At 39.2% G+C, this 27,537-nt stretch overlaps 1 protein-coding gene and 1 long non-coding RNA gene across 2 annotated transcripts in view; one reads left to right on the top strand and one right to left on the bottom strand.

The window, feature by feature from the left end:
* CREB3L1 (cAMP responsive element binding protein 3 like 1) overlaps positions 1 to 27,537 on the top strand; it is an 89,803-nt gene that overhangs the window by 5,539 nt on the left and 56,727 nt on the right. The window lies entirely within an intron of this gene.
* LOC120314943 lies at positions 936 to 26,558 on the bottom strand. Its single transcript, XR_005558570.1, has 3 exons — positions 21,583 to 26,558; positions 16,647 to 16,802; positions 936 to 6,899 (listed from the first exon to the last, which is right to left on the bottom strand). It is a non-coding gene; the product is annotated as an uncharacterized LOC120314943 (long non-coding RNA).

The following is a 27,537-nucleotide window of genomic DNA, read 5'->3' as shown; positions in this document are numbered from 1 at the left end:
CTTTCTGTGTCTACCAGTACTGTGAATGGCAGGATGTTCTCATTAACTTGATTGTTCTAAGAAACCTATGAAAGATTCTGACAATTCCAGATATAGATTTAAAAAACCCCAACCAATAATAACAACTTTACACGTTAAATATTTTCTTAAACAACAAAGGCAATCTATGGCTGTTGGGACTGTTAAATCAGGTCATGTTGAGCTTGGATCAGTAATAGGCATTTCAGACTAGATCCAGCTACACATTTGACTCTGGCATAACGCAACCTAGAAACTGGGAAATCAATTTTACCTTAGTGCCAATATTTTAATCTGGGAAATATTTTGTACAACAGAGGGACCTCGGAGTCCTAGTGGACAATCACTTAAATATGAGCCAGCAGTGTGCTGCAGCTGCCAAAAAGGCCAACACAGTGTTAGGCTGCATTAACAGAGGGATAGAATCAAGATCACGTGAAGTATTAATACCACTCTACAATGCCTTGGTTAAGGCCACACTTGGAATACTGCATCCAGTTTTGGTCACCACGATGTAAAAAAGATGTTGAGACTCTAGAAAGAGTACAGAGAAGAGCAACAAAGATGATTAGGGGACTGGAGGCTAAAGCATATAAGGAACGGTTACTGGAATTGGGTATGTCTAGTTTAATGAAGAGAAGGACGAGGGGGGGGACATGATAGCAGTGTTCCAGTATCTCAGGGGCTGCCATAAAGAAGAGGGAGTGAAACTATTTTCCAAGGCACCTGAAGGCAGGACAAGAAGCAAAGGGTGGAAACTAATCAAGGAGAGAAGCAACCTAGAACTAAGGAAAAACTTCCTGACAGTTAGAATAATTAACCAGTGGAACAACCTGCTTCCAGAAGTGGTGAATGCTCCGACACTGGAATTTTTAAAGAAGAGACTGGACGGCCACTTGTCTGAAATGGTATAGGGTTTCCTGCATGAGCAGGGGGTTGGACCAGATGACCTCCAAGGTCCCTTCCAACTTTATTATTATTATTAAGACTACTTCATGATTATCTGCTTGAAAAGAATTCAGCAGTTGCATATTCAAAACAGGTTAGCCATGGCTAGTTGGGGAATTCTGAGAGTTGAAGTCCACATCTCTTAGTTACCAAGGTTGGGAAATGATGACTTAGGTGGACAATTGAGTAGAACCCCCACCCAGGGCAGAAACCCAAATCAAACTTTCTCAATGAACTGGCTGCCCAGCTTCCGCTTCTGCCCATTGGTTTCACTACTGGAATACTCTTATTGTTAGGAAGATTTTTCCTAATATTCTATCTGACTTTGTTTTCCCGTGACTTATGGATTATGCTGGAAATTAGCTGTTGGCTTTCAATGTTGCATCCTTTCAAATATTTGAAAAGTCCTATCATAATCCCATTTGGAGGACCAATTTAGGGACAGATCATCATGTCGAAAACCTAGCTATAGATAGTCCTTGACTTATAATCATTCATTCAGTCAGTGACCGTTCAGAAGTACCGAGGCACTGAATAAAGGGATTTATGACCAGTCTCCAAAGTTATGGCTGTTGCAGCATCCTTGAGATTACGTGATTAAAATTTGGGCAGTTGGCAGCCCTTCTGCATTTATTCACTGCAAGGATGTTTCAACTTTGCTACCCATCTATCTATGCTCTTTTAGCCCTGCACTCCGTGGCCCCTGCCACTCTAGCTGATCTTTGCCATCTTCTTGCTTCCACTACTGACCAAGCATACCCATACTATCTCTTCACAGGACAGTTGCTAGCTGCGCAAGGATTTCTTCCCCAGTTTTCCGCCCGGTGGTTTCCTCACAAGAACTGGGGAAGATGGTGTCATGTGGCCAGTAGCTGCCTTGTAAAGGACCAGGCCAGGCACAACAGCAGGAGCAATAAAATGATGAAAGTTATCTGGTGTGATGGAGTTTAGCATGAGGACAAATGCAGATGGGACTGGACTGTGGCAACTGTGGCTTCCCAGGGCAGCAAGAAGTAACTTTGCATCGCACCACTGAGCTGATCGTGGGCTGCACTTCATTCTGCGCTGTGGCTCAGGGGCTTCTTACAGCCCAGAGCTGCAGTGTATTCTTTCCCCAGCTTTCCTGGGGAAAGCTCACATACAGTATGCATGTGCACACCTCGTACCCAATTTCCTTGGTCTCTCTGACCTTGTTCCGCACTACATCATTCCCCCCCACCCCAACTCATGCACAGTCTGCATTGGGTCTCCCAGGATCTCTCACATCCTACTAGGGACCCCTACTCTCTTTACAAGGGACACCTTCTGTTTCCCGCTTAATGAAGCACGTGTCTGGAGTTACAACAGTAACAAGGATTGCCAGGATTTCTGTCACTAAGTGATGCGATCACGTGATGTTGCACTTTGCAGCTGCATTGCTTGCTGACAGAAATTCTGGTCCCAACTGTGGTCATAAGTTGAGGACTTCATGCCTTTATTTGGTATCTAAGAGTCAACACATAATCAAGCATAACCCCTCAAGTCCTTCGGAAAGTCCTTCAAAAGTCATTGCTTCAATTCTTCAACTGTCATTTATGTCCCCATTATCGCCAGATTGGATTACTGTAACGCGGTCTACCTGGATATACCTTTAAAGACGACTTGGAAACAGCATTAGATGCAAAATGCAGCAGCCTGCATACTGATGCTTGCAAACCAACCCCAATTTCTCTAATCATGAAAGTGGTATCTAGAAATGGACATAATATTGGAGGTGGGATCTGACCAATAAGCTATTCTATTTTATGGCAAATCAGCACCATGAGGTATAGTAGGTGAGGTAGCCCACGAGGCAGGAAAGTGAGGTAGCCAACATTAGGAGGATCCAAAGATCATGATAAATAGCTAAAGAAGACCTTATGTTGAGCTTAATATCTAACGGCTACAAAGATAATCTTGCATCTTTCTTAGCAACAATTGGGAGTTGGAAGTGATATTCTACTTCTTCCAGGATGTTTTTCAAGTTTCTAATCTAGCCTATCTGGTCTTCCATTCAAGACAGAGCAAACAGATCTGTCCACAAGACTGCAAAACACTTTAATATAAAGCAATAGAATTACGTGGCATTGCAAAGAAAGTAAACGATTTTTAGAATAAAAGAGTTGTGTGCCATTTAGTTCAATGCTGTGAAGAAAAGTATGTTACCTTCATACTTTACTTTTCAGCTTCCCTGACTGTCCAGTTAGACATGTCAAGCCAACAGTGGACATTTCCCAGACATTTGTCTTGTTCTTTGAAATGAAGTAAAACTCAAAAGAGTTCAAAGAAGGCTTTTGGCTGACTTGATTCTGTGCTGAAAAACTGAAATGTTGCTTCTAACGTGCATTACAGCCACTCTACTCTCTTTTCTTTAACAAGGAATTTGGCCCATGGCATTTAGAAACATAAGTTTTCCAGAGGAGTGGCATTGAGAGAATGAATGGCATTCATTATGGCTTTAGAGCGAGAAACCAGTAAAAGCCACCTAACAAAATAGCTGGCATGTAACTGCATTGGAGGAATGACAGACAGAACATGCAGAAAGCCACCTGAGTTACCAAGAATAGTTCAAGTTGTTGCAGAGGGCCCAGCAAGATTAGCAGGAAAAGGGAGCTGAGGCTCAACCATGCCCTGTACCTATTCTCCCTTTTTAGAAATTGGGCATTCCATCAATACGTTTCGGTAGATTGGTAAGTAATATAAAGCTTTCAGTTTGACATATTGAATCTAGCCTTATAGATGGATCCATTCTCTACTTATGTTGGAAATTGGATACAAAGGAACAAGAACACTTGTACAGTTTTATATCATTATGATCCACTAGTGGCCTCAAAACTTTGCCGTCCTTTTTTGTAGAACCTGGTGTCAACTAATGAAGTTAAGCAACGGACAATCTAGGAAAGACTATGTAAGATTTTGCACGGAGCACAATTACATTATGAAATGTACTGGCTATCTGCCAGCCTAAACCACCCAGAGTCATGGATACACAGACTGGTACCTTCTGGATGTTTGTTCTACAACTCCTTGTCCATGCTTTCTGGGACTTATGTTAGTCAAAATCCAAAACATCTGAAAAGCACCAGCTAACCTAATCCTGATCTAATGAGGACCCAGATTGTTGGGGGCAATATGCTGACTCTGTAAACTGCTTGGAGAGGGCTGTAAAGCACTATGAAGTGGTATATAAGCCTAAGTGATATTGCTAGTGCTATTCTATGTTGGGACTGAACAAGGCTTCATTCCACTGTAGAAATATCTGCTTTTAAGGCTGTGTGTATGCAGACAAGAATTTACAAGTAAAGATCAAACTAACCTGATATAACTATTGTAAAACATATTATTTATTTGAAGGTGAGTAAAAAATGCTACAGATACTGTGAGGAGCTTTTACAGAGACAGACTAAAAGAAGATCAAAGAAAATGGTTTAAAAGTCCTCTGATAATTCACGTGACAATAATGTCACCTGGAAGATGAAAGAAGCAAGAGAAACATGATCCTTCTCTGTAGTCATTAAATGACCATTTAGCAGTTAATTTGCACAGTAGATTGCACTTGGCTTTGTAAACTTTTTAACATTCCCACAAAGATATGGCAATTACTATTTTTGCAATGAATGCAAAACTTAATTAAAAAAAGCCATATGCATTTAATTCCACTTGAACATTTCCTCTCTTCTCCCAGGCTGGAACTAAAAAAACCTAGCCAGGCACGCTGAGTAATTTCCATTTTTGCTGAATTCCATGGCACAGAGGGACTTCAGCTTTCCCAGATGTTTTGAGAGATATAGAGATGTCTTCAGTGTTTATGTCAGCCCAACTCTCTAGCCTGCATAGAAAATACCCTATTTTCTACTTTATAAATGGCTGACAGTTTATCCTTTAATAAATTAACCTTTGGAATTATAGCTAGTTATCACACCGTAGCTTTGTTAGTCAAAGAGGTTAATTAATTAGGGCCTAACTTTGAGAGTTTCCTTCAGAGGGGTGAGATGGGAGGCAAACAAATTTAATAAATAAAAATGAAGTGCACAATATGAATAGGGCTGCTCCATACAATGGCTGGGATTACAGATCATAGTAGGCCAAGTTTTATTTCAAATAGGGTTTATTGAAGAAGCCATTTCAGCCTAATTCAGTCATAATACTATGTCATAAAATCTGATTTACAAATCACGGTGGCCGAGGCCACACATTATGCCAAGGCAAACCCAACCAAATGCTATTATGGCTCAGCACGATGAATGAACCTAGTCATCATGCTGTGTAAAACATGGTTTACATTTTAGCAAAATCTACAAACTTAGACATAGCAGTAAAAGTCTTCCTTCGTTTCCCTAGTATCCTCAAATTTTTAAACAAAATATGTTTATTAGTCAGAAGAGTCTTGAAAAAAAATAATTGAAATTCCCATCTTTTTCAACTTTACCAATCTTATAATAATAAATTATCTTAGATCATTCTTTTCAAGTGTGTTGTTCTGCACCCCTCAGACACAAAAAACCAGGACCACATTTGAAGTTTCAATTAAACAGATTTTTTGCTAATTGTTCCTATGCACAGGAATAGTCTCAACTTATGTAACTTGCTAGAAGTTACATAAGGGTTCACAGTGGGATGAACTTAGTATGCTCCAGAATCCTACATGAGGATTTTAGACTGATCTCTCTTTTGAGCCTGCCTCCAGGCTCTGCCACTCCTTCCCCTACAGCCCCAGAGATATTCAGAAATGTTTCAGCTGCTTTGATTTCTGTGTGTGTTCTGTCCATATAAATCTAAATTTTCCCACACATAGAGGTCTAAGTACACCCATCAGGTGAAATGCATCCCTGTTATAAGTAATATCCATAATATCTACAGCTCACCTGTACTCCAAGAGGTGCTCAACTCAATGTATTTAATACCCCTTCATACTGCAGATTGTCCCCACAGCAAGCTGTGACACTAGGATAACTTGTCCAATGAACATTCATAGCTGAGGATAAAACTGAATCTGTCCCCCTAGTCCAATATTTTAACTAAATATGTAACACTCTCCAGACATCATCATCAAAACCACCACAAATTTAACATTAAGATTTAAACTTGTATGTGGCCTGATACTGAGGAGTAAAATGTTCTTCTGAAATTTTAGCAGGTTAACCTATGGCAGATCAGAAATAGCTTTTCCTACAATGCCTGGGATGTACATCTGCCAGATCAGTGCTCTTTTTAAAGTAACAGTCTGACCCTAAGAAGGGTATCCACAAAATATGCAGAGACAGATGTGAAGCTTTATATACTTGCATCAGATGTCCAAATGCAAGTATGTCCCTGTGGCATAATATCATGCCAATCTTGCCACTACAGTTCGTTTCAGATGCTACTCCCTGTGTGAGTGTCTCAGCTCCATCTTTTTGTTAAAATGATTTCCCAAAAGCAGCATAAGCAAGAGGCAAAGGGAGAAGAAAGAGTGTCAACAGCTGGAGATGCATGTAGTAATATCTTGAATCATCTGGGTCTATTGGCATGGTTTCAGTTGGACAGGCTCATGGGTTTATCCATAATGATGTAATCTCTATCATCCAACTTGGAATCCTTCTCTTCTTCCTTACCCTTAATGGCTCTTGTGTATTGGGAAATGAATGTTTTGATTTCTTGCTGATACAGTTGATGATTACTTGACTGCTCCATAGTAATTCTGACTCTCCAGGAAGAACATAGAACAGTTGGGCATGACTCTGGCAGGCTTCATGCCAATTCACAGTAGTTCTTAATAAATAGAGATATGCGTCCATCTCATTCTTGATGGAAGATTATAAGATTTTGCTATATCCATATGGCAGAGAAGATGTATCTTCTCAGTTCTTTACATTGCCTGGTAAACTATTTCTTCCTAGACAGATCCAGGGGGACAGATCCAAAGCCCTGTCAACCTGAAGCAGGAGGGGAAAAAATTCAATTAGCAAACTGGGATGAACATCAAGAAACAAAAACCATACTTGGTATGGAATTACCCTTTTCCATTATATAAATCAGAAGGACAACATGTGAGATTAGCCAACTGGATCTTGTTAACCTAGAATACATGGCTGGATCTAAAGCAGAATAACCTTGGAAAGTCTTCTTTGAAAGCTTCTGGCTAAAAAGCACTTCTGCTGAAAATGAGCCAAGGAGATTGAATCATTGCTTTGGTTGATATTAATAGAGGTAAATGCTCATCCTTCCCCTTCTGTAGCTGGATGGAAGAGAAAAAAGATAAAGCAGAAGTCTGACAGAAATAATAGCAATAATAAAAGTAAAATTCTTTTAAAAGTAATTTCTGAGATGTTCAGAAATGATTGGGGGTCAGATGATTGGGGGCCAGAGAGAGAAGTGATAATGAAACCAAGAGCCACACCCCATTAGATTGACATGTCAGCTGCTGCTTGAAAATACTTTCCCATCTGGGTCTAGATTAAAGCAACAGCTCCTGCTGTCCAAGATTTAGCTTTCCAAAATACCATTCAAAACCTCCGGAAATTGAACCCAAGATGTACAGTTAATTATGTATACATCTTTGGAAGCAGGAGAAAGAAGGAAAAGTGAACAGAATAAAGAGTTTGTTGGGTTGCATTGGAAATTATTTAAAACCTATTTTAAATCTGTGCTCAATGGAAATAAAGCATTGGTCTCTGGAGGATAAAAATCCATCCACAATAAATATTACAAAGCTTCTTTTAAGTTTACTGGAGTCAAAATAAGATAAGGAATGTCTTACACGATCTGATTTTTCTATGAGAATTCACATTTAATTATTTTAAGATTTAGTCTATTCAGACTATTTTCCCAGTGTAACCAGAGGGCATCAAATTGAAAAAGACTTATTTCAACTAGAACTACTTATTACAACTACTCATATTTCTCTAAGTCCAGTCCACTTTTAATCATGAAAACACAGCCCAATCTGCCTCACAGGACTGTTGTCATGGGGAAAACTGGGCAGAAAAAAAGATTGTGTATGTCTGCTTGAGTTCTGGATGAAATTGTGTGTCACTCTGCATTTTATTAAGATGTATAATAAGGAATGGCTTATAAAGAATATCTGTATTGCAAACAGATTTGTATTGCATATGCTTGCAGTATTTTGGCATGCATAAAATTAGCATTGTTGTCGGAGCACCACTATTCTTTGAAACGGTTTCTGTGGTTGTAGGTCACTGGGGTTTATGGGTATATGTGCATATTTAGTATTTGTATTTATTGTTGTAATAAGTAATAAGGGAAAGCAGTTTCCCTTCCACTAGGTAATTTTGAATCACTAACTCAAACTAATCCCCAAACAAATTAAATTTTCCAATTTCCTTATTTTGTATCCATAGTCCTCCTACTGATATAAACCATTACAGTTGAACTTCCAGGTGGAAACATGGCAAAACAGGACAGCTCCATAAACAGCAGGGATAATGCAGAGACAAAGAATGACAGCAGGGTCATATGCCTGAGCTAACAGAGCTTCTCTGGAACAGGAGAAGTCAGGAGATTGCCCAATGAGCTCCAAGGAAGCAGTTTCTTGCAAGGAAGCCCAGAGCGTCTGGAGTTACCCTGTGAATGACCTACAAATAGAGCACCAGGAGCTATGGAAGAAAAGACTATGTCCACAGCCTTGTGTGAAGCCTATTTAAAGGGCACTGAGTCTGCCCGATCCACTTTCTAATGTATGTTTAAATAGAATTTTAAGAGACCTCCCTAGCAGCAGAGCACTTATTGGCACCTGGATGACTGTACTTTTGATTCAGGAAAGATTCAAAGTAAAAAAAAGGTAGGAACAAGTTATAAAGTTTTAAAAAGAATTAAATGCAAAAGGTTATTGGGATTTTGGAGTAAGAAAGTTAAAACGTGGACTAGTTCAATTTGGAATAGTGCCTTATTTAAAGTATTTTTCAAATTAAAGAAAAAGATGATACAGCTCCGTGGGAAAGAAAAATGTTCAAATTTGTTAGGGAAGTTGATTGGCTGACTGTATTAAACAAAGAGATAAGTAGGAAAAGAAGGGAAATGTGAGATCTGGGAAGATCATGTTCTTACAAGTATGGAGTAATTTTTCATGCTATGGGCATGAAAAAAAACTTCTTTGATTTTTTTAATGCTTATTTATGGATTACAAAATTAAAATAAAGAAAAATGTTTATTATTAAAGGGAGTGAAAGTTATAAAAGGGAGGAGAAGACTGCTGAACCATTCTGGAAGGATATATTTGTTTATGATGGATACATTCATAAAAACGGATACTATTTTGTTGGCCAGCAAGATTATTATATTTGTATCAAATGAAAATAAATCGAAGTACCCAGAACGGAAGATAAAATAACAAGTAGTTTTGCAGAGTATTAAATCTTTTATGGACTTTTTGCTGAAAATGGAAAGAGCTAAACTGATGATTTTTAGATTCGATGATTGAAGAAAATATTAAATAAGGGAGGATCACAACACAAATACAGTACAGTAGAGCATAACTTGTACTGTGATAGCAAAACACCACTGTCAGCACTGCGACAATTAAGAAACTATAGCCATTTTACCTTTTGCTTTCTTTTAATTGGTTTCATCTATGGTTTCATGACAACCACATACACTGCATCACTTTTGTCATCATGGCTAGTTACAAATACCCCTAGGCTATGTTTGCAACAACCCAGCTGTGATCTTTCCCAGGCAGTTGTGGCTGCCAGCAAATGATACAAAATGACAATCAGTGATGTGTTCAAAATTCTCCCAGATCCAGCAAAAGAGGCTGTCGCTTTTCTTTTCTTTTTTGGGGGGGTGGGTTTTTTTTCCCCCTGGGGAATAGAAAATTCATACTGGCAAGATCACAGTTGGTGCCATCATGGGCAGAGGGATGGATTTATCCCTTATCTGCTTTGGTTACTTTTCTACACCTTGATCCCCTGTGTGATTGCAGAGAGCAAGAATTGAGACAATGCCTGGAAAAAAAAAATCCTGCTTTTATGAGCTTTCTGGAAGTTTATCTCTAGTACAGTTGTTGGAAAGAACCACTATCTGGTAAATATTTATATGACATGAGTTAAACTCCAAACAAGACTAGGTCTGTTTAGGGCTAAATCTAATCCCTTCTGGTTGACTGACTAGGTCAACAGAATTGTTCTAACTCTACAATATTAAACAGTGAGGCAATCACCCTTGTTCTTCTTGAATCAAGAACAGCTGTGCTAAGCACTCCTTCCTAAGCACTCCTCCTCCACTGTTGTCGTTTCACGTACAAGACTCTTGCCATGGTGATGCTGGTCTAGGCTGTCAAGTCTCCCCTCGTCCTCTTCTCCCAGTGTGTATCACAAAGACCACTACTATGATAAACTCATGACTACTGTGAACAGTTAGAGAGACACGTTATAGGTCTTGAAGGTTTTGCTTGGATCCATGCACTGTTCTCTTAAGGAACATGCAGATGCTGCAATAAACAGTGATGTACTATGCAGCCTTCCCCATGCATCCAAAATTAACTTGAATTTTTCAATTTGTTTGTCTATAATTTGTTTTTTATAATATTTTGTTCTCACTCTAAGACTAATAGACTCAGGATATCAAATGTTAAATCTGAAACAAATATACAGCAAACTCAAACCGTAAATGAATAATACAGCCATACAATGGACAACTGTATAATACGTTAAGCAGGATCTATGGCTGACATCCCAAACATTTTGGGCCAAAGACTCAATGGAACAAAACAGATTCTACTTGCTTAGCGAAACTCTCCCTGTTATATTCAGGATTCAGAATTGTGTGTTTGTGTGTGGGGGGGTAGTCTGAGTCTCCTTGCAATGTTCTTCCTCTATTCTGGACTTTTTCTTTTGCACCTGGTGTTTCCCTAATGGTCCTTGATTCCTTCTCCAAAGTCATCTGCCTAGCTGTGTACACCAAGCTACAGCATTTGGACCAGATGCAACTTTTAAATCATTTCCAAAGTCATCCCCATCTCAAATGCATTCTCGTACTCCAGCCAAATAGGGAACAGGATGCGAGTTACTGTCACCATTGCATCCTGGTCCAGGGAGATTATAACTGGTGCACCAGCCAAATCAAGGCAAAGCTGCTCTGCTCCCAGCTAGAGTTTCCACCAGCTGCTTAAGCAGGAGCCAAGAGTCCAGGAGGACTCCTAAAATGTCGTTTCCAGAGCCGTGGAATTTCAATGGCTCATTAAAAGTAATTTAATATTAGACATCTAACTGTTGCTCCTCCGTCCAAAATTCTGATTATCAATTTAAGAACTTAGGGAAGTAGCCAAAGGCCAGAGTACTGTGATACCGTAATCCTACAACAATCTCATAACTGACTGAATAGTTAGTCAAAGAAGGGAAAGTGACCCTTGACTTTATCTCGAGGTGTGCCCCAAAATAAGATTTTGAATATTATTGAATATTATTAAAAAGCTTCAACACTGGGCGAATAGGTTCAATATGTGTAAAAGTAATCAATTGCTCAGAAAAATATACATTTTTATTCATTCTTAAGAGTACCTTTTCCCAAGTTAATTGTTTTATTGCATTATAAACTGCAAATAATACATTATGGAATACAGATAATAATTAAGTAATGGCACTTATTTAATAGAAATTGGAAACTGCTGATTTAAACAAACCTTTAAAGATAACAAAAAAAGTTTATATCAATGTTAAATATGATTTTTAATATGTTAATGAACATAAGGTTGTTTAAGTTGTACTGTTAATGCTAGGTATTATATAGATTAAATACTTTTAAAACCCAACCATCAAATGAAGGAATTATTTAAAAATATTTCAGAATTTTATGTTAGCATCATTTATTTTTTTTCAGAATGTTTGGATACTATTTAACAAGCTCAGATGGAAGGGATACAAATGGTAAAGTCAAATCCAAAAGTTTTCTTGCTTCCTACTCCACAAGCTTTTTAAAAAATGATCATTTATTTATATTAGCAAGTTTTTCAGAAAGAAAAAAAAAACACAAAATCCCTCCCAAAACCAGAGAAAAATATGAAATGCTACAAAAAATACACCTCCCCAAGTTATCCTACCAAAAAATCAGTAAAGTAGAAAAATATCTACATCTGTCACATATTAATCAAATGTCAAATCCGTTTCAAAAGCTACATAAAAAGAGTTAAAAATAATTCTCTTAACATTATAACAGTGCATAACATCTATGCCTTTAAAGAATATGTTCTTATTTAGAGAAATTGGAAAAGTAGTAATATTCATGATATTAAGGATTGGCTCCAAGAGGTGCAATTTATCATTTTTGAAGAAGCAACTTTTATCTCCTAATCAAAACAATAATTCACTATGTTCCCACCTCTAAAAGTGAAAAAATAAGTTGAGATTAGGGCAAAAGAAAAATAATCCTGATAAACAAGTGGATTAAAACATTAAAATAAACAAATTTTAAAATATGTATATATTTATGAAAAGCAAGAAACTAGCCAAAGTGATGACTGGGCCTTTAGATGAAAAAAAAAAAAGAAAGCGAATAAAGGAATAGAAAAAATGAAGAAAAGGTGAGCTTTTTTAAATCTTTGTTTGACTCTTTGTTTATTTGAATATCATATCTTTAGGTGTTCAACCAGAGCGTCTCTGAGCAGGAGTTATATCCTGATTTCTCCTTCAAGAATGTGCTGCTAATAAATAGTTCGCTGCTTGGTTAGCTAAGCTTAGCATTATATATAATCATTCTGACTTCATGCATCAGAAAAAGGAAAGGATTAAGCCAGGATTTGATATACTTTGTTCATGGATTTGTTCTCTGGCTTCTTCTGGGCAGATGACAGCAATTAGCATATACACACTAAGCTGCTTGGACACACTCAGCTTGCTTGGTATTATGTCTTAAGGGGGATGTACGGCCTGATCTTTATTTTCTGCAAAATTCATGCAACTCATGTGATATTTTATTATCATACCTTCCCTTTCAAGAAGATATATAACAAACAACCAATTCAAATGACAATTAAGCCATGAAAATATAAAAGGCAAGCCAATGCAGAATATTTCCGAACTATATTCACAATTCTAGAGATTTATCTTCTTATGTAATATATAGTGACATTATTCTAGAGCAGTGGTGGCGAACCTATGGCACATGTGCCAGAGGCGGCACTCGGAGCCCTCTCTGTAGGCACACGTGCCATTGCCCCAGGCTCGTCTCCCCCCACGACCCCCTCACCAGCAGCCCCCTTGGAGGAGTTGCCCCTGAGAGTGGCCCACACGGAGCAGTGCAGCCAAGACATGGCAGGTAGGCAGTGTAAACAAAACTCTGCCCTCACGTCCCATCGCGTACAGTTGATGCTGCGAGGCGCGGGCAGAGGGCGTGGCTGCCATGGCGCTGCTGCGCTGCCTGGGCAATATGTGCTGGGTCCTGGAGGCGGTGAGTGGCCCTGCGGGGAGACAGTGTGGGGGTGGAGCAGGGGCGGGGCCAGTGTTTGGGCACTCAGTCTCTAAAAGGTTCACCATCACTGTTCTAGAGCACTTCTAGGCCAAATTAGTGGTTGGAGCAATTGAACCATTCAATGAATACATATCTACAGTACCTGCAGAAATTATAGCACTTCCTATGAGCAGCTTAGAGAATCACAATGGAGGGGGGAAGGGGGCAAAACTCAAAGCCTGACGGATATCTTGTAGCACCAGGAGGAGTCCTTTCAAAGCCATAGAAATGCTTTGAGCCCTCTTTTTCCTTCAACAGTTATGCTTGCAAACACCCATCCACATCCAGTCTTGAGCATTCCATACTTTATATATTCAGGGAAAGCATGGAGTAACCAAATCAGAACAATGTTTGCCAAACAAGCCCTTTGGCTGGGGTGTAGCTTTTGCCACAGAAGATAGCAGGGGTAAAAGAGGGAGAAATTTTGGCGGAAGTGGGAAAATAGACCCATAAGCCAAAATTCCCCATCCTGGGCCTACCTAATTCATTTGTTCTCTGGATTCAATTGCCCTCACAGTGACTATAATGAATCATGATTATAATGAATCATCACTCCAGATTCTAGGATGCAGTTACTGCTAGCAATATCTGGCTATTCTTGTCACACACACCCAGTGCCATTTGTGTAAGTATTATTTCTATCTTGGGAAGTATGACCAGGTTGTCCTAGGACCTAGGTAGTTCATTTTATTTGTTAAATATACCTCCTGCCTTTCTTCCAAGAGCTCAAGACAGTATACACAGCACCCCTTCCAGTTCCCCCCCCCACAGAAATCCTGTAGGGCAGGGGATCCCAACCCTTGTGCCACAGTCCTCTATCGGCCATAAGCCATTCGGAACTAGGTCACGGAAGCAGTGGGCACGCATTCATCCTCACTTGCGCAAGCAGTGGATGAGAGCTTGCCCGTGCACTTAACTGCTGCTCACGCAAATGGAACTGTACGCATGTGCTTGCCTGCCACTTATGCGGAACCATCACCTCTCCCCCCCCCCCACTGGTCCATAAAACTGAAAAGGTTGGGGAACTGCTGTAGGGGTTAGTCAATTAGGCTGTGAGAGAGTGATTGTCCCTATATCATATAATGGGTTAGGGTTAGGGTTGAGACAGCAGAGAAGACAATGAAAGATTAGAAGAACAAGAAAGTCTATAGAGCTTTATCAGGTGGTTATTGTAGAAGAACCATGTTAATTTATACTGGGAAAAAGTGGTACCATCTTTTCAGATTACAAAATTTTGTTAAAGGGCACAAACTTTCATGAGCCACAGCTGATGAAGTCTGCATCTGAAGTGAGCTGTAGCTGTAGTTTGTACCTTCTAATAAAATTTGTCAGTGTGATCACTGTATCCATGTAACAATGATGAATTGCACCAAGGGAAATTGAGTTAAGGCTTGCAAAAAAAAAATGTGCCTGCCACCTTCACTGATGCCCTTCACTTTTTAAAACTATTTTTTCCCTTCCTTTTGATTGTGCCTTGGTTATTGTAGCCACAAAGATTTGATATGATCTTGAGTAATTTTTATCATTATGAATTCTGATTTCCCGTGTGAATACAGACTATTCAACATCAGCCACAAATAAAGCTGAAAAATTTTAATGAGACATTTTTCTGACCCAATTTAGATTACATACAGGAATATGTGTAGGAGATAACCAGGCTGAGCCCGAGGGAGAGATCAAGTAAACTTGTACTCATTTGAACAGCCTTGGTTCCTGATTTCTGGCACCTGACAATATGTGGAATAAGATCTTGACTAGATGCTTTGTTGAGAACCTATTGACAAACAGGGGAAGTTAATACTGCCCTAAATAAATGAGAGGGGAGGGCTTTTTGAGTAGAAAATGTAGAGATGATGTTTGTTTCCCTTTCCATCGCTTTAAGATTGTATTAACTTGAATGAGTGGATTCTATGTGCAAGGCCTCCTGCTGAAAATTACTTTTAAAGGGTGCATTGGCCTCCCATACCGTTCTTCAAAAAAACCCACAATCAATTTTAAATTTAACGTGACTGTCTACAGATAGAATTACTTGGACGTTTTGAGTGGGTTAGTGTCTGACTGAGTTAGATATATTGTATAAACAGGAAAAATACCACTGCTGGGCCAAGTCTCAAATCTTTGACTTAGGTCTGTTACTACATACAGACTGCATTCACACACTGCACCAAGCCATAATATAATGTTTATTTCTAGTTTATCACATTGCATGAAACCAATCATTCCAGTTTATAAATCATGTTTATACCTTGGTAAATAAGCTATAATAAAAGAAAACAAATGGCTTAGTGATTGTGTGACTCCAATCATTGTAGTAATGCTCACATGTCTCATTAATCTGTAGATTGCTTAAAGGTGGTATAGATCCAACATAATTAGCCAAAGTTACACAACGTTATAAACTATGGCTAACAGATCATAAGGACTAGTTTCACACAACACTAGACACAAAGCTAGAAACAAATATCCCATGTCATGGCTTAGCATGTTGTCCTCAAGTCTCTTGAGCAGAGAGGAATTCAATGGCTAATACTATGATTCTATTTCCAGCAGAAAACAGTATCCCTGAGACATTTTTGTAATATTTCTATGTAGAGATAGTTCTCAACATACAACCACAAATTTCTGTCACTAATCGTTGAGTTGTGCTCTATTTTACAACCTTTTTGCCACAATTGTTAAGTGAATCATTGCAAGCTGTTAAGTGAGCCACATGGTCAATAAGTTAATCTCGTTTCCCCCATTGACTTGGCCTACTAGAAACCAGCTGGGAAAGTTGCAAATGTGGATCACATGATCCTGGAATGGGGCAACCATCGTGGCAGTTGCCAAATGCCAGAATTTTGATCGCATGATCATGCTGCTGCTGCTGCAATGGCTGTAAATGTGACGACCAGTCATAACTCACTTTTTTCAGTGGCATTGTAACTTTGAAGAGTCATTAAACTAATGACTGTGAATCAAGGATTACCTGGATAAATATAACACTCCTATAAGGAAGAGGTAAATCCAGTAGCCCCCATTAGGATCCCAGAGAAAGACCTCAAGAACTGATCTTGTGCCTTTCTGGATCTCCCAAAAATAATCAATCTCTGTAACACAGAAATTTGCAGATCATGTCCTGCTTCTTCCCTCCCCGTGCTTCTTTAGGCAAGGGATTGGGAAAAGTAAAATCTTCTCTGCTGGGGTGGGGTGGGGCAATGTAGATGATTATAATCTTTTACCTGTAATTTCAGTCACAGCTTGTCCACTGAGCATTGGGAACATTAACCAGGTATTAAGAACCACTCTTCACCACTCTTGTCTCAAGACTCTTCATGATCTGTATATTGTGGTAGAACAGGAAAGCTAAGCTTTCCAGTATTTGGGGTGAAAGTCCCCTGAAAAGCAAAAGCCAGAGTATGGTAAATATTTGATAGAACCAGAAGAGGGAAATTCGAACTACATTAATACCTTGTAGGTATGATTAACAATACACACTTATAAATAGCGAAAGCTGTTAAGAATGGACAAGGTTTTTTTTTCTCAAAGGAGCCAGAGGGAACTGGAGCATTATTACCATCACATATACAGTATCTAATATAAAATCCCTTCAAAGAGGAAGGACTTGAAATAAATTTACAGGGAATTCCCTGACAATCTGTACCGCAGATTAGTAAATTATACTTAACAAAACCCAGCTGCCTTTGGAATGGAACTGCATTGCAAAAATAAGTTCTTCCTGGTGTTATTCATGACTAATCCAAGAAGATTTGCAGTTATTGCAATAGAAAAAAAGTTGATAGGATAGCATAAAACCAGATAAATGTACAATCCCTTTGGTGTCCAAAATAAAACACTGCATAATATTCCATGCCAAGTTCACACATTGTACTAAGCAAGTTGAAGATGTGTGGACTTCAATTCCCAGAATTTCCCTGCTAGTTGGGGACTTTGAGAGTTGAAGTCCACCCATCCTAAAGTTCCTAAGATTGAGAAATGCTAATCTAGGGCATAATAGTAAGTATCTGATATTACCTTGGCTCATTTTACGAACCCAGTCATAGTAATTGGTTAATAGCTGAGCATATTGAACAATATGCAGCCAACTGAGATTTATCCAGTTACTTATGTTAATCCTCACCTCTCGAGCTATCCACAGATATTTAACTAAAGTCTAAGCAGACCATGTTTTTCAACCCGGACTAGCCACCACTTTGGTTTACAGAATTCAGAATTTATTTATTTTTTAATACAAATTTTATTAAATGTACATTTTAAAAACAAAAAAAGGGACATAATTCAACTTCCCTGGCTTCAACAGTGCTCTTAGTATTACCTTATGTTACAGAAAGACAAACAGAAACTTAAAATACATTCTATAGCAGGACAGAATATAATAAACTGTGCGTATAACATCTGTAAATGTTTTGATAAACCATCTTTCAATCATCAACGTTGTATTTACATATCATTCAGTTGTGTCCTAATATAGGTACTAAAAGGAAGTCCTTATAATATCAACTAGTCAATTGATAATCATCTCAGCGATCTTCCTTATCTCTAACCAATCGTACAAATTTCCAAATTTCATAATACTCTGTTTCAGTTTTATTTTTCATCTCTAGAGTTAATCTGTCCATTTCAGAACTCAGAATTTGTAAGCCATGAGAAGGCCAAAATAACCACATTGAGCTTGGACTATACAGAATTCAAAAAATGACTAAACTGAACTACATACAAGAGATGATAGTTTGTAGTCTTTCATTAATAGTACTGAACTCCATTTTGCCAAATAAGATGTAATATCCAGAGGTTCCAGATCAGATCTTCTGCAAAGGATAGCCCCTGAATAATACAAAATAGAAATTCAACACTCCCTAAGATCCTAATGTGCTTTGAAGAAGAAAATACACAGAGCAAATAGTAACCTTTTGGGAATAGGAAAACAATCCAGACCAAGAAAATGACATGCTGAAAAAGTTACTGCTCCTTCTTGGTTGCTCAACCTCTTAGTCAGGAGAGCTACTGCTTCTTCCAGCTCTGTCAACTCATATCTAATGTGGCCCTCAGTGCTGCTTAATAGTAGGAGGCAACAGAGTAATTCTTTATAGCCCGGGGAAGTAGAGACAGATACAAGAGCAGAGCCTTTCCTGGATTTGACCATTTTTCTCTTGGAGTAATAGACTCCATCTCGCTGGATATTTTACCAGTAATAGGATGATCAGGATCCAGTTTTTAAAAGGCTGCTATCCAGCCCATCCAGATTACCAATATCAGATTGGAAATTTTTGTGACTCTGTGGTTTTCTATTTTGCTGATGTCAAAAGTCATGCATTTATGCACAAAATGATGTTCTTCTAAGCCAGACATGTCAAACACAAGGCCCGGGTGCCGGATGCGGGCCGCGAAGTGGTTTCATGTGGCCCACGAAGCCATCCTGGAAACAGTGAGGGAACGGCCCCCGCTGCCTTGGCCCTGGTCCAGGCCGGTCGGGAGCTAATGTACAATTTTGTGGTGGCTATCTATGCTGAAACGCATTCAGTCTTAGCTCCACAAGGCCATCTGGAAACTTCAAGGGACTGCCGCGTCAGCCCCGCCCCCTGGGTGCATGCTGGAGAGGTGTCACTCTTTGTGAGGAATGAAGAAATGGACCACGCCTTGGCACTTGCCCCGGTCCCACCTTCTTCTGCCAGAGACCCTCAGATCTGTCCCACTCCTGCCCAGGCACCCCCAGGCACCCTTGACGCGAACCATGTAGAGCTGGCCCTGTCCACCCAGGCCACACCCACTCCATCCACGCCCACCCAGTAGGCTGCACCCACCCTGGCCACACCCACCCAGCCCCCCAAGGGCAACCGCAATGCTGATGTGGCCCTCAATGAAATTGAGTTTGACACCCCTGTTCTAAGCAAAAGTAGGCTGTGCCTAAAGCATTCTTAACCTGGCTTTCTTTTGCACATGACTCAATGCATAAAATACTCATAAATAGCTTCAATGACAATTGAAATCTTGGGGATTGGGCTAGCATTATAACCCTTAGAGAAAGTTTATAGACTGTGACCTGGTTGCTTGACTCTGCATGTTTTCCTCCTGCAGTGCCAGCTTGTATCATTCACTGGTGTTAACACTAAGCATTTATTTACTGGTGGAGCAAGCCAGAAAAATGTTTCTAACTTCAAGTAAAATAATTGGAATGCCGTTATGACAAGCCAGATTTACTATTGTACTTGTTCTTCTAGTAGTGAGCTGCTTATCAGCTAAGTGATAAAATAGATACCTTTTCAGCTTAAGAGCTTCATGAACTTGAGGGGAAGTTTGAAAATATTCAGCAAAAAATTTCAACATCCTGATTAGTAGATCTGTATTAATTGTGTGGCTTGATTCCCAGTAACTCTCACCCCCACATGACTCAGAGGATAAATTTATGGGCCTCAGGAGGCCAAGGCTCTCAAGTATGAAAATAAGTCATTTTGGGGGCTGAAATGAAAACAATCACCAATCACACCTTGAGAACCAGCATAACTTAGTGGCTAAGGAGATGGAAAAAGCTTGGAGCAAACAGGTTCAAGCCCAGTCTCATCTATGAAATCTGATGGGTTATTTACAGTCCATCATTATCTTTCAACCCAACCTATCTCACAGAGTTGTTGGGGAAAAGTATAGTACTATATGCAGCTTGAAGGAAAGGCAGAATATAAAGCAAGCAGTCAAACATGAGCATTTTTTCAGTTGGTCCTCAAATGGAAATAAGGATCAAATTTGGTATGTGGAGAGAAGCTTGCAAAAAAACAAAAAAACAAAAATAAGCCCAAATCAAGTTTGATAATGGGCTGCAGAGAAAAAAAAAATCCCTAAGACATTCCTATGGGAAAGGTGATTGGGAGTAATCAACTATTCTGTTCTTGAGACCCTGCCACATGACCAGAGTGGCATTGCTAAGAGTTGGAGAAAAATTCCAGCCACTCCCATGCATCAAAATGGGAGAAGCAACTGGGCAAAAGTTTAGAAAAAGTTAATGGCTTCTCTGTTCTAAGTTTCCTTTTCTTTTCCTCACAGGTCATGTGGTTTGGAATGGAGCTATTTTTAAGGGATTGAAAATAATTTCAACAGCTTTCCCTACTTTGTTCAATTTATTTCCAATTTGGTGCCAATTTATTTGAAGCTGCTTGAAAAATACAATTCACCTTTGATTTGCTGTGGTTCTGATGACTTTGTAGGTGGTCCATTGGTGAGAACTCTTGCCTCATTGAGATTCAGTATCCTGTTTTTGCAGCCTGTCTTTTCCTATATGCATTATTGTATTTAAAACTTCTCTCCCTCCCCCCTCCAGCTACTGTAGCAACCTGCAATCATGGTCACAGCTTTCGGGAAAAGTGGCTGAAAAACAGATCACAGTGCAATGCTACTATACCACTATTTCCAGGGAGTTTTAAATGCAACAAAAGAATTTTGGCAAAGAGGCTGGGAAGCCTTTGGAGGATTCTAATACTTTGATCTTATTTTCTCCTCATATTCTTTCCCATTATGGCAACTTCGAGATTTTCTTGCAAGGCAAGAAATGCAAATGAATATATACCCTGCAAGATTTTCTTGCAAAGCAGCAAATGCACATGAACGTGTATCCTGAAAAACATGAATGGGAGATACTAACAATTTATTTTTGTGTAGTGGAGTAGGGTGACTATACCAGAAGATACAGGATATTCAGGTGGTGAAATTTTTCATTCTGCTGCTTTTTCAGTTACAATACTGGTGGTCTCCTAGTGATTCTTGTGTTTTCTCTGGGTTATGAAAGATTATGGGTCAGGCTAAAATGTTTTCTGAACACTGGAGGTTTTAAAGTGGCTTTTGTCTTATGTTTTTCCAATTGTGACATTTTTGCCTCCATGCTGCATGGAGTCTACTAACACTCCCACGCCGCAGGGCTTGTATTCTGTAGCACAAAGAGTGCATTTTCTCTCCATCTTCCAAGTCGCACTCTGATTATAAGATTAAATCTAGGCAGCAAGAAGTAACTGCGGTAAAAGCAAACAGACCGAACACGCAGAAAGCATTACTAAGCCACTTACAACTCTTGTGTCGTGGCCCTGCCTTCAGGAGCAACCACAGAGCGAGTCAGATTATTTTTGTTATCTGCAAACCGATCTGCCTTTAAAGCAAGCTGGCTGGGGTCCTTACCTCGGCCCCGAAAAACGCATGAGCAGAGCCTGCTCCATTCTAACCCTGCACTCCTCTTGATCGGCTCACCAAAAAGCCTTCTCAGCTGGCAGCCCTTCCCATTGGCTCAGGGATTCTAGGAACTGTCCAATAAGCTGATAGATTTCTTATTGTTTCTTTTAGAAAGTCTCTTTAGGGAGTCAGTTAACCCTTTTCAGGCGTTTGGATTGGCCGGCTGCTAAGGGAGTTCACCTCTTCATTTCTGTTTTCTCTGGTTCCCTCTGGCCTTTCCTCGCCTAGTTGCTGCTGTCCTTTTTGCTGTCCTTTTTACTCCTCTTGGGCCTGTTTCTTTTGGATCCTCACAGCAATCTTCACCCTATACTGTCTAGACATAAATAAATTCAAAGTAGCTCCTCCATTCAGTACACACACAAATGAGAATAAAACCTTTCCTGGGCCGTTTTTTTAATGCTAATGAAAGTTCTGTTCTCTCCCCCCCCCCCCTTTTGAATGTAAAATTCATGTTCCCCGATATAATCCTCTGAGCATAAAAAGTCTGTGTTCTCTATTCCTAGCCAAGATGGGGATTCTTACATTTGCATTTCTGTTCCAGATTAATTTATGGTAGTCTGTGCTTCCAGGCATGGCTTTTATTGTGGGATTCAAGCAATTTCAGCTTCTACTTTTGTCAGCCAGTTCTGTTCTTTTCTCTTAACAGCTTTGGAGACAATGAACTGTACAAGACAAGAGCTTGGAATTGCTTCTCTTATTTCCCCCCCCCCCAAAAAGGCCACAGACCCCAAATAGTGTGGCAAATGAAAATTTTATCAGAAAACAAAAGCTTGACTGAATAGAGTTTGACATTTTAAGAATTATCTGTAGCCAGTAGGAATTAATAACCTATATGAGAATGCTCTACTATACAATATTTAAAACTCTATTCAGTCAAGCTTTTGTTTTCTAATAAAATGTTCATTTACCACCTTTTTTATAGATCACACCACTCTATTTTTGAACTTTTGTTATTTATATTTGATATGTGACACCTTAGGAATCCTGCATTTGAAAGGCAGGCTGGATATGCATTTTAAAAATATTTGTGCTATATAGTATATCTTTATTCAATAGGATGAAGCTTCTGTCTTACCACTTTTCTTGACAATCCATCTAAATGACTCTTATGTCTCTGGCTATTAGAGAAACTCTAATAATCAAAAGCTATTTGTACTTGTAATTTATCTCTAAGGTCTATCACTCAATCTTTCAATGAAAAACTGATCTCTTGGGCTTGATGGTACTGAAATTCAGCATGTTTTCCAGGAGTATCTACTTATATTGGGATAGGACTGATAAACCCCAAAATGGTGAAGTAAATCTATACCTCAGGTAGAATGTAGCATGAAGACAAAATTAAGAAAGCAAGTTTCTCAGATCTTGTGATGCCCACTTCTACTAGGTTTTGCCCTCTGGGCTCCGATTGTATTGTCATCAAGAGGAACAAAAGGTAACTGAAAAGGCAACTTTAGTTATTGACCTGTCATAGCAAAAAAGCAAAGCAGATAAGCAAGGACTGGTGTCTTCCTCAGATACTGGTAGGAGTCCAAGCAAGCACCCAATTGTTCAAACTTGCTCCTGAGAATGTTGTAGCTTTCAGAATATTTCCCTTTTTGTTTTGTTTTGTGTCAATGATCCCCTCTGTAGCAGATGTGGGATTCAGCATTAGATTTTGCATAACCCAAATCTGGTAAAGATCTTTTACTGGGAAATGATTTACTGTAAAACGAATGGTGAGCTCTCCTTGTGGTTTTTGTAAAAGAATGAAGAATGTAGCTAATTTACATATCTTCCACTGCTGGTTCTCAAAAGCTTTTAACACATAGGAAAACAATATTTCTCAGTGCTGTCTGGGAAGTATATTTCTTTTTCTCTATTGGTTTTGATTATGTAAAAATGCCCCCTTTCCCACCCATTGTTCTTGCTGCTGGCAGAAATGTTGGAATGTTAGCCCAGAGTCTTTAGACACTCAGAAATTCCAGAATTCAAGGAACTGGACAGGATTTTTTAAATAACTATTCTCTTATACAACTTTCTTGCAAAAGAGATATGAAAGAAGAAGACATGGAACTATTCCTACCTTGCAGGGCTTCCTCTGGTAGATCTGTAGTGAAATTTAAAGGTGGACAATATAACAGATATTGGAACTTTTTGGGATAATACTGAATCTAGAGCTTTATTTCTGGATAGCCACTAAAGAGTGAGAATGAGATGCCTAAAATTCTACCTCTATGTTGCCATCAGGAGTTTCATCCAGATGTTTTAAGTCCAGAAATGTGGTCAAATAAGTTGGAAGAGTATGTTTAATCTGCTGATTCCAAATGTTGCTTCAGGTGGAAACCCAAATTAAAATATCCTAGATTGGCAGCTATCTAATCTCTGCTTAAACCAAATAAAGGGAAACCCACATCTGTCTAGGTAAGTGGTTCCACAGTAAAACAGCTTTTTATGTTTCTCCAGATATTTAGTTGGGATCTGCGTTTCTGTAATGGAAATCCATCATACTGTATTTTGTATTCCAGAATGAGAAAGAACAAGTCTTCTTCTTATATTTTTATGCTTATCTGGGAGTCAGCTGCAGTACACAGTGAGAGACTTACTCTAAATGAGTGTGTAAATATTACCATCAGAGACCTTAGATTTTCAGAGGAAGGGCTTAGCTGCAACAGATTAATCTGGCTAACACGTCCTAAAAATAAATCTAGTATGTAACAAACTGACTATCACCCATGTTTCAAGGCTAAAATATTCATTTGGCTCATTTATTGCTTGTAAATTTAGCCTGTTGCCGGTTATTAGTCTGATGTTTCTCATTCTCAGCAACTTTAAGATCTCTTCCCCTTCCCCCAGCATGCTGACTGGGGAATTCTGGGAGTTGAAGTTCACACAAATTGAGAAACACTGTATTAATTGATTTAGTTTGTAGTTTACTATTATTATTACATTTTTATCCAGCCCTTCCTTCAAGCAGCCTATATGCAATTTGTGGGAAATTTGACATTGTTTAGCCAGCCATATCTATACATTACAGCCATGCTTGTGAATTGAATGGGGCTGGGACCATTGCCTAGATCTGATCATGGGTGCTCTGCCTTTTGAGTTCCTATATCTCATCACTAATTAAGAACATTAGATAATCAACCTACAGTATCATCATCTTATTTCTGTGGACATTCATGAAAATCTATATGGTGCCTGTCATATTTATCTCCTTGCAGGGAAGAACATAAATGACCATTACTTACATTATCTTTCTGGAGTATTGACCATTACTTTCACCCATGTCCCATAGTTTTAGCATTATAAGTGTTAATTTTAGATTGGTTTGTAATGTGATTGCTATGTGGAATTACTGATATATATTGATTAAGAAGAAACAATATGAAACAACTGGAAAAGAAAGAGCGAATACAATATAGGGAGGAGTTCCTAGTAAGAGCTGAAGTACATTAAACCTCACTGTCAGGCTAAACTATGCTTAGCCACTCCGTATATGATGCCAGTCTCCAGTGGTGGAATTCAGCCAGTTCGCACCACTTCAGCAGAACCAGTAGCTAATTTTTTGTTGCCCAGGCCCAGAATGGACTTCCTGAAGCGGCATCCACACAGAGAACTGGTTGTTCACATATTTAAATCCCACTACTGCCTGTCTCTTATTAGTGTTGTCAGTTTAATGAGCACTAAAATTTACCATCACATTTTTCTTTTAAAGCATGTAAAGAATGGGTGGAAGTTAGAGTGCTTCTTTTGTTGTAGAGTAATGGAAACCTCAACTGTGAAGCTGGAGTGTGATGGGGGAAGGTTCATTCCTTACTGAAAGGAGAGAAGGGAAACACAGATGTCACAGCTGGAAATGAAGATTTATCTTGGCAGGCAGAAAAGGAAAATATATATATTTCCAAAAAAGAAAAGGGAAAACTTATAAGAATTCCCTCCCGATTTGGCACAGTTGGCCAGCATGAGGAGAACCTCTGACTTGCAGAGAGGCTAAACCTTCTGGATGTGGGCTTCCATCCAGCCATACTGGTTTTTGCTGCTCTCTTTTTATTTTAATGTAGGAATATCAGGACTGTATCTGAAGGTGGTGAGGGAATCTGTATCTAAAAGATGCTGAAGAATAGTTCATATTTGTGATATTTCACCCAGACTCCTGAGATAACCCCCCCCTCTCTCACTCACTCACTCACTCACACTGTGTGTGTGTGTGTGTGTTGTGAGGGTGCAATAATGAGAAAATGTGGTGGAAATATGTTAGGAGGCCTCTTTCGATCCCGCATGCATCCCTGAAGGAAAACGGGTGCCACAGACAATGGATTGGCAGTCTTTCATGCTCGTTCCAGGAATGAGATAGCTTAAACAGGAGCAGATTTTCCTAGGGAGTTTAAAGATAGCTTATGCTTAGAGAATGGCTCCCGCCCATCTTATCAAGGGATACACCTCATATCTCCCAGTGCTTGGGAGACAGCTAACTGGAAGGAGCAGTCTGAAATTTTGACTTGGAAAAGGGACAATCCATAGTCCCACAATGGGGCTAGTGAACTTTGGCTGTCCCTACCATGAGTGTTCCTCAGTAATGCTGCTTTGAGAACACATAAGGGGCTTTTCTTGACTGTGAAGGAGGAGTGAGGAAGAGTTTGAGAAAAATAAACAAAACACTGGTGAAAGTGAGGAAACACAAAAGATGTGGAATCTGTTATTGAAAGAAAAATCATCAGGATCCAGTCCAAGCCAGGAATAAACAAAATGGAGACTGCTTAGGAAAGAAGATTCTGTTTATTGAGTTCCCAGAAACTTCAGTGAGACAGCATGTTTCTGGGGTGGGTGACAAAATAGAGCTGGGAGTGAGTGTTTTTATACCTTTTTGAGATTTTGTGTTTGGAGTTGTTCCTGTTTGAGGTTGTTTCTGTTCTGTGTCATGTACTTTGACCTGAGTTTTTGGTATAGTAATGGTGGTGGGTTAATCCTATTACATCCTAAAGGTCATGTCCTGCTTCACTGGGGCTGTGACTGAAAACATTTTGCTTATGAATAGGTGACCCAGGATTATCAAATTTGCATTTCTACAGAGCTGGCCTGCTCAGTTTCTGTCTGGGGGAGACTGGGCTGTTTCTGCATCTCCTAAGATTTTTCTATTATTCCTTTGGGGAAATATAACATTCTGCCTTTTTAATATTCCCCCAGATATTTCCTTCTCTGGGGGAAGGTGCTGATTTCCTACACTATGTTTCTAATTTTCCCACCCATCCTTTAAAATCAGCAACCTTCTCCACAAAGAGAGGGTGATCCATTCTCAACATGTATTTGTCTCATGGTAGATGATACTTTATCAGCTGGTGAAGTCTCAGAAAAGTTGTTGCTCTATGATGCCTGCGGCAAAAGATCTTTTTACTTGGGACAATTCACATGTTTATGCTAACTCAGCCAGTTTCCCAGCGTGAACTGGAACATGCTTGCATGCTGAAACTCTCTTAAAAAAATCTGGATAGTTTGCCTCTCCCAAAACTGCATATAAAATGGAGGTATGAAGTAAAAGCATGCATGAAAAGCATTATATTGGAAGAATTGCTGGCAAAACGTATATGTCTAAAGAAAAAAAACTAGCTCCTACATATTAGGAGAAACTAGCATAAAAATGCATATGGATTCAAACATTAAAAAAACCCAAATGTTATCAATTTAAACAAAAATGTGATGAAACATTTAAATGGTGAATACTGAGGGAAGTTGTAGCTTGGCCACATCTGAGGCCAGAATTTGCAATTCCTGGTTTAAATTTAGGAAATTTGCCTAAGCAGTAATGAAGCAGAACTACTACGTATCACGTTTATACACTAAATCAGCATAATATCTTTGCATAAAATATATTTTCAAACCACAGAGAAGATCCTGCATAGTATCCTCTTTCAAAAAGGTTTTAGGCTA

This window comes from Crotalus tigris, unplaced genomic scaffold (assembly GCF_016545835.1).
Source record: "Crotalus tigris isolate CLP2741 ecotype Arizona unplaced genomic scaffold, ASM1654583v1 scf7180000017576.4783729, whole genome shotgun sequence".
NCBI lineage: Eukaryota > Metazoa > Chordata > Lepidosauria > Squamata > Viperidae > Crotalus > Crotalus tigris.
This window is presented reverse-complemented; position numbering and strand designations above follow the sequence as displayed.